This window comes from Apteryx rowi, unplaced genomic scaffold (genome assembly GCF_003343035.1).
Source record: "Apteryx rowi isolate R43461 unplaced genomic scaffold, aptRow1 scaffold_395, whole genome shotgun sequence".
In the NCBI taxonomy this organism is placed as follows: Eukaryota; Metazoa; Chordata; class Aves; order Apterygiformes; family Apterygidae; genus Apteryx; species Apteryx rowi.
The window spans coordinates 604,098-616,768 of NW_020450474.1; the positions used below are offsets into that span (position 1 = coordinate 604,098).

Sequence of the window (12,671 nt, forward strand, 5' to 3'; positions counted from 1 at the left end):
AGGAAAACAGAGGTGGTATACATTCACCCATCATAAATTAAGTTTTTAGCTACATACGACCGGTACTTAGCTGTCAGAACAAAAAGAACATCACAAGTCACACCTCCTTCTGCTGTGCAGGTGGTGTCATGCCTCATGGACCCCAGTCCCACGAGTGACTGAAAGTTAAAAAAGAATGAAAGAATGCCAGTGAGCTCCTATTTACTGGGATAAATGGGATAAAGCAGAAGCAGGTTGCCTGCTGGCTAGGATGGAAATTACTAAAGCTGCATTATTAAAACAAGCAAGATGCTACAGGCTTCAGTATGAAAGCTGTAGTCAGTTTTCCTTCACAGGGATTTGTGGCAAGCATGGTTTGCCTTTACCCCACCCACTGTTGCTGGAGAGTTGAAGGAGTGCCAAGGAAAAAATGGAACAGCAAAAAGCAAAGTTACAGCCGAACATACATTTATTGTTTGATATATCATCTAAATGTGATTTCAAAGATTTGAGTTCACCAGTTTCTTTTCTATCAAAGATTGTTAAAAATGGGAATTACCATATACTTTCACCTTTGAAACTATTAAATTTCCTTTCTTGGAGAGAGGCTTTGAAATCTTATTTCAAAGAACTTATTTTTTCTCTTTATTAAATTGGTTATAGTCAGACTCAGTACAGGCTCTGCATTTTTGATCAAGAACTAAAGGAATTTTCCTTTCATGTGGAGTTGGCCAAATGCAATTTACAAACTATACATTTTTATTATTACATTAAAAATAAAATGAGGAGACCACCTATTAGACAAACAAATGAAAATATTTTTGGAAATGCATTATAAATTAAGTATTTGTATCTCCTCATGTTCAAATTAATGTCATACATGCCTCAACTACGAAAAAGAACCTCTGGCAGGATATGTGTTAAAAGACTTGGTATTGTGTTTTCAAAGATTGCTTTTTTTGCATGCCAGTAAAAATACCTCAGAATATATACAATACAGATGGCTTATATTCTATATCAGACTACAGTATTCAAGGGTAGATAGCCATTCATTAACTTTTTTTTTTTTWAAGTTCAGAAAATACTGGAATCGTTTAAAATAATGCTTAAGGAAATGCTCTTCTAAAAGAAGTAAAGCATTAAAAATTTTTATTTTCACAGTAAAAATACAGCAGCAGTATTTGAGGCAATTATCACAGTTCAATAAATTACAGTTTAAACATGGTTTAAGTGAATTCATTTAGCTTTGTTATTGTGGCAGGTTAAATGCACAGATAGATTTGATTACTGCAATTCAACCGATAGGTGATGAGTTTCAGTTGTGTTCCCAACTCCACAGAAGAAAAACYATTACCATATAATGGAACATTTCTAAACAACTTATGAATCACTAACAATTTCTATGAATCTATTGTTGGTGAGTACAAAAGTAAGGAAAGCAGAGAGCAGTGATACTTCAAAAATAATCTCACTAAAGTAATTTTTATTCAAAGATATAAACATCTAGAAAAGTTCATAAATCTGAACATGCCTTCTTGTTTTTTCCAGCCTTTCAAAATCACTGCTTTCAATGTATTTCCTTCTTTATTTACATTTGAACATATATTACTTTAGAAGTATTTTTCCAGTGACCAAACTAAACATTTTTCTATGTGAATTTGGCCAGATTTTTATATGAAGTCTCACTAGTAATGCCAGCAACTAGCTTCACATTTTAGTACTATATAACTTATTTTTATGGCAGCATAACTAGTAAAGATATTGCTGTATTGACTATGTAATGAGGTAAATGACTTAATGTAGGGAAATATGAAAAACAGATATTTATCTGTAACATTTAATGGAGCATATTAAGTCAAAAAGATGGAGATATTCAACAAACTCCCTGATGATTATTTTAAACTTCGAGTAAGATGGTTGAACTAACTTAGTCTGTGCCTCTGGAATTTCTTTCATAATCATCAGTTTTTCCCTGTACTAAATATGATGTTGTTAAAGATAAAAATTAAATAATGGCCTATATCAGGGCTGTCTAAATGTAGTTTGATTCAGACTGTAGGATCATTTCCTTAAGTCCTCTTTGCACCCTCAATTTTCGGTTAGCTTGTTTATCAGACAGAATTGGAAGATTTATTTTTTGTTAAATCCATTAGCCAACTTCTATAACAAAATCTGCCCCTCATTTGTCAAATTTGTGAACATGCCTTCCCCACTGTAATTGGGACTACAGGAATTTTTGGTAACCAGAATTCAAAAACTACAAAAAAMCCACAATCTTTTGAATTCAGTAGAGGTATCAAGGGAAATATAGTTTCTAACTGTAAATCCCATTATCCTTCAAACATTTTTCTTGCCATAGACTGATCTTATTTCAATGCTGCTAAGATAAAAAGTATCTTGTCTATGTATTTCACTGTAAAACTTGCTAAGATATTTGTATTTTTGAAATTAACTGAACATATGCCATTATGAAGTTTATCTAACTTATGCGTATCATTTAGTATATACACATAACATACTCAAAACCAATTCATGCTCTGTTTACACTTCATTTATGCTGAAAGAGTATGTTTCTAGGCAATTCCATTCTTTAGTCTCCTTTTAGGAATAAGGCTGTATTTCCATTAAAAATAAGCTTGGCATAGTAGGAACAGATCAGCAGATAAAGTTGCTGGCCAACAGCTAGGGCCTTGCTTCTACACTGTATGCCTGCTGAAGGTTCAACATTTCCTCAGAGAATTTATGTACAAATATCCAGTACACTACCAAGTTTTCTCCCTAGCCCTAGACTGCCAAAAGAGAAAACCATGAATAAGATGCTCATGCAGCCAGTAGCAAAACCTTCTTTGGCTTCTTGGAGCAACCAAGAATAGCACTGTGGACCAGGCACATTATCTTATTGTCAGTCAGGCTGCTCCCACGTGCTTTCTTTTCTAAGGGACTTTTTCGCATCACATCAGTGGATAAACATATGTCAGATGATAAGGAGGGGTCTGTGAGTCCTAAGGAAAAAATGCAACAAGGAGCAGAATGCTATATCTGGCCTAAGCTCTGTGCCAGAAGCATATAGAGCTGCCTGTGCCAGAGGAACTGGGCCTGATATAAGGCRTTCCTTTTGCAAATTATATCAGACTGGGAGAGGCTGTGCTCTTGAGCACTAGAGATTTATAAATAGAAAATATTCTCGGAAATTAGACTGAAAAAATATATAATACAGCTAGGACATGTGAGAAGTCCTACACTGAAGTAGGAAGAATTAACTGAATGACCCTAAAATAAATGAACTTAAAAAAGCCTAGTTTGACTGCAATCCTGCAAAAAGGGATCTGGGGGCTTTCACATACAATGCTAAGTCAACTCATCATACTATTGCCAACAACAACAGCAAAAGGAATAAGAGGAAGAAAATGAATGCCATAATAAGGGTATAAACAGGAGAGTCTTATGTAAAACCCATGAAGAAGTCCTCAGATTACATTCAGCACAAGTGAGCACTGGCTGGTTTTCAAACCAGCACTAGCTGGAAACAGGAAAGCTACAAACTGTTCTGAATGTCCATTCAGGCAGGCAAAGAAGCAATGAGGTTTATTTGTGGTAAGAGGTATTGTAAGAAAAAGTCAGAATAACACATGTCAGGAATGGCTTAAAAATATTTGGTCCTGCCTCAAGACAGAGGAATGGCCTTAGAGATCTCTCCAGATTCCTTTCTGATACAAATATTTTCATATCCCATAGGAAACAAAAAGCATTTCTTTCTAGTTCTTAATTTCTCATTATGTGACTATATTTACTTAGTTTTCTGACCATGCTATTTAACCTTTGTAAATCATCAGGTTTTGGTCACTATCTCAGTCTTTTTAGAGGAGACTGTCTCCCAGGGGAAGGATATTTAACGTATTAACTAGCTCCCCCAGGCAAATCGTGTTCAAGGCATACAGTAATTGACTTCAACTCTTAGCTTTAAGAGTTTATTTGAGCAGGAAGATAAAAAGTTATTCTGTGCAGGAAGCAAAGTGTCCTGGTGGCCACAAATACACTGTGGAATAAAGTCTCTCAGGACTGAAGAACCAGCACAAACCTCACTGTTCTTCATTGTAACTGCAAGACAGAGTGCCAGACAGAGACCTTTCCCTCTTTCCCTATTCCTTTCCCTTCCTGCTTCCCTTCTCTAGAATAAGTGCACACTACAACTTTCATATATGTGTGTGTGTATATATATATATATATATATATATATAAGTTTATATATAAACTAAAACCAACAAACCTAAGAAACACTACCAAAACAAAACACTCAACTGTGAAACTATTTCTGCACCTGAGAGGACAAAAGGAAAGAATGAACTACACATGAGAGATATTTGTCAAATATTGTTTAATACAGTACTGAAAAGAACGCAAATGCTACAGTGATTAGGTCAGTATAAGAACTTATACAAAGCAGAACAAAATGTTAAAGGCTTTTTATTATGGAAGAAAGCAAAATAACCTGGGTTGAATTATTCTTAACAAGAAATTCAATTTTTTCCCTCTCATCATCAAATCCCTGTCTAATCTTGCTCCTGCTCATACCTTGTCTCTCATTTCCACCTGCTCTTTTATCTCCTCCAAATTCTTTCTGTCCTGCTTTTTTGTCCTCTTCTCTGCTTCAGAACTAACAATCTCATCAGTATATTTTGAATGGCTTTACAGTACTTTTTCCACTAGCTGCTCTTTTTACCTCCTCCAGACATTTTTGTAGAACCCATACTCTTTATCACTGTTTTTTGCACAGATCCTTCAAAATGTATAATGCTATCCTTGTTGAGTATCATTTTCTGTCACTATGTAGCTTATGTAAACATTCACACCCATGCAAAGACTGTGAAAATGGGCTTGAAATTTAATCCTTTTTTCCTGTACAAGGTTACCCAACTGGTCAAGAAGACAGTGAGAGATCAGGCCTATAAAAGAACATATAAGGAAGACAATTTGTAAGAGCAATAAAAAATCCTTTCAACTTACAAATCACCATTTATCAAAGGATTTGAGAACACCAGGCTAACACAAACTGTCAGTCTGAATCACTGAATACAAGTAGCTTRAACTAGTAACAGAATCACAAAAATATTCTAAACCACAAAAATATTCTAAACCTGCATCTGTGTACAGTGAGTAGCTCTTTAATGAGAAATAGAATGCATAAAGCTAGTGATGATAAAAGCAGTACTGAACAATAAGACAATCAAATTAAGGCCATACAGCTATTATAGAGTGCTATTGTATCAACATTAGACTAAAATTACCTGTTCTCGACATATAGCCTATGGTTTCTAAAGAGGCCTAAATAAAAGCGAGAACAGGTGATCTAACAGTTAGGATTCTCTTTCATTTTTTCTAATGTAACAAAAGTTTAATGTGACTTTGAGCTTTTTCAGCAACAGGACTTGCATCTCATATGCAAGGCAACACAAAGGGCAGATGGGACAGACTGTAAAATTCATTCTGGTTCACAATAATTCCCAGACCAGTTTGATTTGCTGCTGACTTCTAACCTAATTGTGAATAGATGCATATAATTAATGAGGGCAGAACTAAACAATCCTTCCTGAACCAAAAAGGACCTATCCTTTCCTTGTCACTTACTGTAATACGTGGACTTCCTTGGTGGACATTATTAAGCTTATTCTGTCAAGAGATTAAAACAAAATGCTTGGCACTTTTAAAGACTGTGATTTACAAAGAGCAAATCGATATTAAAATATGCAGTGACATTTTGTTAAGCAAGGTTCCTTTAGGGCATATTCCTAGAAAAGGCTGCCAAATAGTTTTTCACAGTGTTATCTCCAGACCACTAAGGTGCTGTTCTAAGCTGTTTGCATTAGAAGGATTAATGAAAGACTAATGCATCAAGAAAAATAAAGCAGTTAACTCATTTGGATTAAGTCACCCTCTTGGATTTATGCATTATTTGTTTTGTGTACTATAATGTAGGTACTTTATTCCTTTCTTTTCTACTGCTTTTAATTTTCAAAGCACTTTACAGCTTAGTGCCTTGAAATGAATTCATGCTGGTTCCACTTCAGCAGTCACGGGAACTGGATAACCCACTTTTCTGCATTTGTTGCAGAAACCCTTCTGCATCTGGTTATGCGTAACCCAGGACCTAGGCTGGCTCATGCCTGGACACCTGCTTCTGCCCAACCCAAACTGCTGCTACCATTGCCAGAGCAAAGCAGGAAAGGGTAAAGGAGCTGTTGTTACTAATGGAAAAGGCAATTTCCCAACCCCAGTGTCYCTCCTGGCAGTTCCCAGCAATTGCTTCAGGTTAACAGAAGGAGACCAGCTCTGTGCGGAGTTGTGGCAGGAGGAAAAGGAGGAACTGGTCTATTACTTGGTCACTGGTCTACAGGGCAGCACTATTATTCAGCGATTCTCCATCTCTTCCCCTCCCCACCCCTCTAAAAAAAAAGATCAGCTGGGTGGAAATGGCCCATGGACCCCAGTCCCCAAGTCACAAGCTGGACTATGTTATAATAATCTTACAGAGGCAGAGGATAAAACCACAAACTTACAAATAATATCCAGTTAAGCTGTATAAAAAAGGCAAGATGTGTCACACAATGTTTTCAATGTTTTCAATATTGACTTAAGTCTGCAAAACTGGTCAGAATATAAGGAAAAATAAACTTCTATGAAAGGCCAGCTACTAAAAATGATCTACCATACAAGAGCTACTCTGTGTAACTTAATTTTTGGATTGGTATATTTGATTTTATTATTTACATAACTATGTAGAAAAAGTGGCAGTTAATCACTATCCTAACTGTGCCAATGTGGCACAATTCAGCCTCCTTTGTGATAGGAGAAGATGTGTTAAGCACTGAGAATCCCTAGAAGAATCTCATACATTTTACTCACTAGTTTTCAAAGGAATCCTTTAACCTCCTTAAGTATTGCCTTGCTGAAAATCTAACTGGATTAATTTTGTATTCATGTAATCACTTTTTTTTTGCCATTTCAAATAGCTAAAGAAGAATGCACTGGACTTGAGAACAAATCATGAAGTTGACTCTTTGATGTCTTGTTAATTATTTATTACTTCTACATTTTACTGCTTGAATCACACAGATCTTAGATTTTAAGATGACAACATCACTTTACAATCCATTTTAGGCATTTGGAGAAATTTTCTCTTATTCTTTGGAAGATGATCAGAATTATCAGAGCACATACACCGTTGAGCAGCCTAAGTAACACAGAACAGTGACTACTATATTCCTCTCTCATAACCATGAGTGATCATGCATTGAATCACCAGGCAAATGCAGGATTTTATGGAGCCTTGTTTCAAATGATTTTACTCCTAAATTTATCTTGTGGGGAATAAAGAAACTGATGATTAGAAATCTTTATATGTTTCTTCCCATAACGTAAAGAGTCAGTAATAAAGATGACTATACAACTGACTGGTGTTTTTGTGTTAAAAGCCCCTTGCTACACCAGACAGAACTGGGTATGGGCTGTTATAGCCCTTGGCTATAAAGCCTCCATTCCTTGTGCAACTGTAACAGATCACACACTTAGATTTTGCTTTACCTCCTTTAGTCCCCAGTGTCTAAATCAGGGACAGCAGCTACATGAGCCACAGTAAACTTGGATTTTCAAATGGGTGATAAAAGCCTGATGCATCATATGCAAAGAGCACAATCTGTTAAATATGTCTTGCTTTGCAAATTTATGGTGTATTAATCAGCTTGATGGTCATGAAGCTATAAGATGCCATCAACTATTATTGATTTAAGTACGTTTGTGGCTCAGAATCCTATTTTACCAGTCTGGCTATGACATAATGAAATGGAGCATTATTTCATAATCTGTGGGTTTTGAGCTGAACATATTGAATGTCAATGCCCTTACCATTGTTATGGCATTGTGTTTAAAAGGGAAGTTGAGGTACTAAATGATTTAACACTACTGAAGTGATCCTGAGCTTGTAAAGTGCAGATTGCCTGAATAACTTTATTTAAAATTATTACAAAATGGTGGTGCTCAGAATTACTGACAAGAGCAAGAGATCTTTAACTTGCCTGGCATGAATGACTTGTGATTGACCTAAATCACCATCTTTTTGTGTTTTATTCTTTATCRTAATTTTTGTCATAAATCTGGCCACTCTCTTTACTTTGATAGACCCAATCTGGATGTTTCCCAGAAGATTAACTATCTTACAAGCACTGATTTGGAAGTAAAGCTAGGAGAAGTCCTGATTTCTTTACAACTATGGATCCTGCCATTAATGTTTAAATCATAAGTTGTTAATTCCACTGGATGGTTCTGGTAACAATATGATTCAAAGGCTCTGCCCTGTGAGTGTTGTAGAAAACACTTCCTGTCTGAATACAGAAGGTTTCTCCTCTTTAAAACTGAAGTTAATGTTTCTGYGGCATTTATTAATGAAGACTGATATAAATGCCAGCTTCCTTATTAATTCCCTAGCAGATCACATAAGTTAAGGACACTAATTTCTCCTACCTTTGAGAGCAATTCAAATCTATCTTATTTCTGGGTAAAGCAAAACGACACCTACCAAGATTATTACATGTCCCACTGTTCCACAGAGGAAGAGCTGAGGTCAACGTGCTGCCTCTGCTGYACATCCCTGCAGACTCCTAGTCTGCTAAATACTGGCCAGGATGGACAGACTAGGACCTCTGAGCCACAAGTTGAAATTTGGCTTAGATCAACCACGAATGAATGCTGTTACTATATAATTAGATGTAGATGGCATTTACAGCTGGCTTATTTTTTCACATGGTACATCCTCTCTGAGCTAACCCATACACCCACAAACCTGAATGGTGTGTACATCATTCATTACAGGTAATGCAACGTGTATATTCACTTTTAACTCTCTCCCCCTTCTCTATGCACATTTCTCATCTTTTTGTTCACAAGATCTTTCGATCTGAAAAAGGATTTGAATTTATATTTCCACAGGGTTTAATCACAGTAGATTTTTCTCCCTCCTACAATCACAGTCATCAAGAACAACAATGATAATAAATAGTAACAAAGAAATGAATTAACTTTTTACACTGCACTATTCCCCTTCAGATCATCATGGAACATATTTACATTACTTGCTAAAATCTACACAATCTGCTCTTTCTCCTTTACTGAGACAACTCTGCCATCTACCATGAATAGCAATATGCTCAGCTAAAATAGCACATATAAGATATTAGGCATATAGGTTTGCCTGGCTTCATCCCCCTATCCTTTCTGTGTGTGCTTAGTGCACATCAGTATTTTATTCTTTTATAGATGCAGTATAACATTTTTATAAATTGCAATATAATGAGTGTTCTACTCTACTTTTAAGACATCAAAATCAAGGATGCTCCAATGATTTAGCAGCTGTGCTGCAATGCAGTCACAGCTCTGTGATAAATATATAAATACAATGCTCTACTCACAACCCATTATTCAACTCATTTTCAATTTGCTGAAAACAGATAYGTACAGTAAGTAATAAGCAACTCATTACCTAGCACTTGTGCAATCAATTGTCTTGAAGCAAAGAATGCTCATTCTGTTGAAGAAATAAATAGGTGTGAGTATGTGCATGTATGTGCATGTGTGTTCACATATCTGCATTTGATGTCCATAAAAATACTCATATACTTTTATCCAGGAATGGTGACAATTCCAGGCTTCTGAAAATGGACAACACTTTCAAGAAAATGACTTGTATTAAGAGCAAAACTGTTCTTAAGGAAAATATAGCAATGAGGATACAACTATTTTGCTAACATGTACTTGACTTTAAAAATTGTGATGACATGAACCTGATATGCTTAATTTTAATTACAAATAGCCTATTTCTGGGAATCTATTATTCTACTTATATAGCCTTGTGATTGCCCTATAGAAAAATTGATAAACTATAATTTGCTTGTAGTTTAGAGGCTCTTGATTCTATTTTTCTGCTTTTCAAGCACTGCAATTTGTGCACCATAGTTCAGGCTCTGTCAGTGTTTCAGTTTTATTACAAGTTTGATTTCTCAAGGGTTTATATTTCAGTTATAAAAATTTACTTCAGAAATTCAGCACACAGAGCATATGCCAGAAAGGAAATAAATAGTAGCATACTGCCAGCACTGGTGCCTGAAACAAGTCATGCAACTTGTTTACCACTTAGTATTCCAGGAGAGTAAGGACAGGCTGCTAGTTTTATTGGTTTTATTTTAAACAGAAGAGGAAAAAAAGGAAAATTCCCCACACAATATTTTGCTTTAGCTCTCCAGACAGTTTGTCATGAAATTTTTGACACTTCCTTGAAACAAACTGTTCAGAGGAGAGGGCCAGATTTGATTAATATCTCAACTTGCGCAAATGTTGGAAAACATTTTGAAATTCTTGAAACATGCCATTTTGACATGTTCAAAATGAAGACTGTCTTTTTTCAGTTTAAAATAATTTTTCATTTTGAAATGTAAGTTAAAATACACTATACGGATGCCACTCTACCAAGCCAAGTAATAACATCTTCCAACTCTCTTCTTCAAGTTGCAAGTACAGTTYCAAATTTTTGCCTGAGGAAGCCTGAGGCTGGAGAGGTTGAATGGGACAGTATGCAAGAAATAGTGGAAGGGATTGGTGCAGCCTATGTAGATGCACAAATAGCTCAACTGGGAATAAGAAGGTAACCTGAAAGTCAAAAGACCTGATACAAGAGCAGCCTAAACTGGTTGTGGATCTTGCCTGTGCCAAAGCTGACAAGGTTTAAAAGAAAAAAAATCTGATACAGAGAGAAACTGGATTTAGAAGACAAAAGCGTGAGATAAAAAGGTGATGAGAAAATAAAATATTTAATCACAAATGCTGACACTGTTGGGGGGGGGATCAAACTGTTAGCAAAACAGAGATTGGAGGGCTGCTCAAAGCTGTACAAGAAAGGAACAACACAGACCCCCTAGAAGAGAGAGGAAAGAGAGAAACTACTGCAACCTCAAGTGCCATTCTTCAGTCTGTGCATATATCTTTGTTGAAAATTAGAATAGATCCATCTTACTAGAATAAATAAGATGGATTCTCAGAAAATCCTTCAGGGGCTGCAGCTAAAGAATTGATGTAATAAGTCTATCCATTATTAACCGCAACCAAGGCTTTGCTTGGAGAGGAACTTCAGGAGGACGGTTCTGAGTAATAGTACAGAACACTCACTCTGTAAAGAGGGAAGGCCTATGAAGAGAAATTTGGGGCATGTCAGACTGAACTAACCTTTGGGACAGCTTGTACTTTCATAAAGAAGGTTTAAAGCAAAGGAGAATGATGAAACTAGGACCTGGAAAGAAGACATCCTGGCAAAGGCTGTAAAACAGCAGTTGCTGTATCAAGCCATACTAAAACTCCAAAAGAGGGCTGATACTGGTCATTTAAGAGACCTATAGTCTGGACCTATGAAATCATTGTTATGGTTAGCATGACACAATATAACCAACTCATTCCAATATCAGCATACTTGCACTTGTGTACATGCACTCAAAAAGATCTCTTTGTCTCTCTTTTCACTCTTTTTAACTCAATGTGCTCTGACTGTTTCAATGGATATCTGCAAGGGCCTTCTGTTTACCTTATATCCAAAGAGATTTGGTGCCATATGGTGCTTAAAAAGAAGGAAGGATAGTCATTGCTGCAAAAATGACAAGTCTTTTCATTGTTTTAACTGTTTACACAGTGCCAGCTATATGGTGATGAATATAGTGCAGGTCTTACAAAAAACTTCTCTGTTTAACCAATAGTTTTGATAATGAAATACCACAAAATTAGCTATGAAAACAAAAACCTGTAATTGATTTATTCCATTCACTTACCAGAACAAGTTCGTGGTTTATATTCAATATTAGTGAGACAAAACAGCCAATTGCAAAGGATCAGTCATCACCTGCACAGCTATTATAAAAATGTTGTTTTAATTTCTCCAGAGTTTTTTTGCAATGCATGCTACAAGGACAAGTAGATTTAAATGACAGACCTTCACTATTATCATTTTAATACAATATGGACACAAATATCAATATTAATATAATGAAAGGTTGACATAGCTAACAGTATGCAGTATTAAGATAATAATGCAAGATTAATAAGGAAATAAGATGATTATATACACCATGTGGACCTTGTAATAATGAGAGGCTTATTAAATCCTTGAGATGATAGCTGGTTATTTGCCTTCCAGAAGAAAAAGCCTTCTCAGTCATTTGTTCATCATAAAACATACATTAAACAGAATGTATAACTAACTGTTTTAGGTTATTATCCTTAAAGCATATAGGCTGTTTCATTAATGCTTTTATTTACGACCACCTTTCTTTCACCATAAAATTTTGCTCTGTCTAGTTAGTGCTGGCTCCATAACTTTAGCTCAATGCAAATATCTCAGCGATCCCTGCTGCTTCATCTCCCTGTTATACAAGAGATTAGAAAGAAATGCCAAAATGGCATTTTCCACTGCTCAAGTCTTTTTTTTATGGAATGTTATTAGTATCAAGAATCTTGTAGCTCTTTTCTCCTTCCTGAATGATCTGCTTACATTTATGTGCGACAGGTAATGTAGGAGTGATCAGAGCAGGGAAGGGACATCCCACATGTTCAGTCATGCTTCTGGTGAGCTGTAGTTATAAAGTAATAAATATTTTAAGCTGTAG

General features: G+C 35.8%; 1 protein-coding gene across 1 annotated transcript in view; it reads right to left on the reverse strand.

Moving 5' to 3' along the window:
- The window catches only part of CNTNAP2 (contactin associated protein like 2), a gene marked incomplete at its 5' end in the record, with an annotated part of 659,794 nt that overhangs the window by 405,721 nt on the left and 241,402 nt on the right, over nt 1-12,671 (reverse strand). The window lies entirely within an intron of this gene.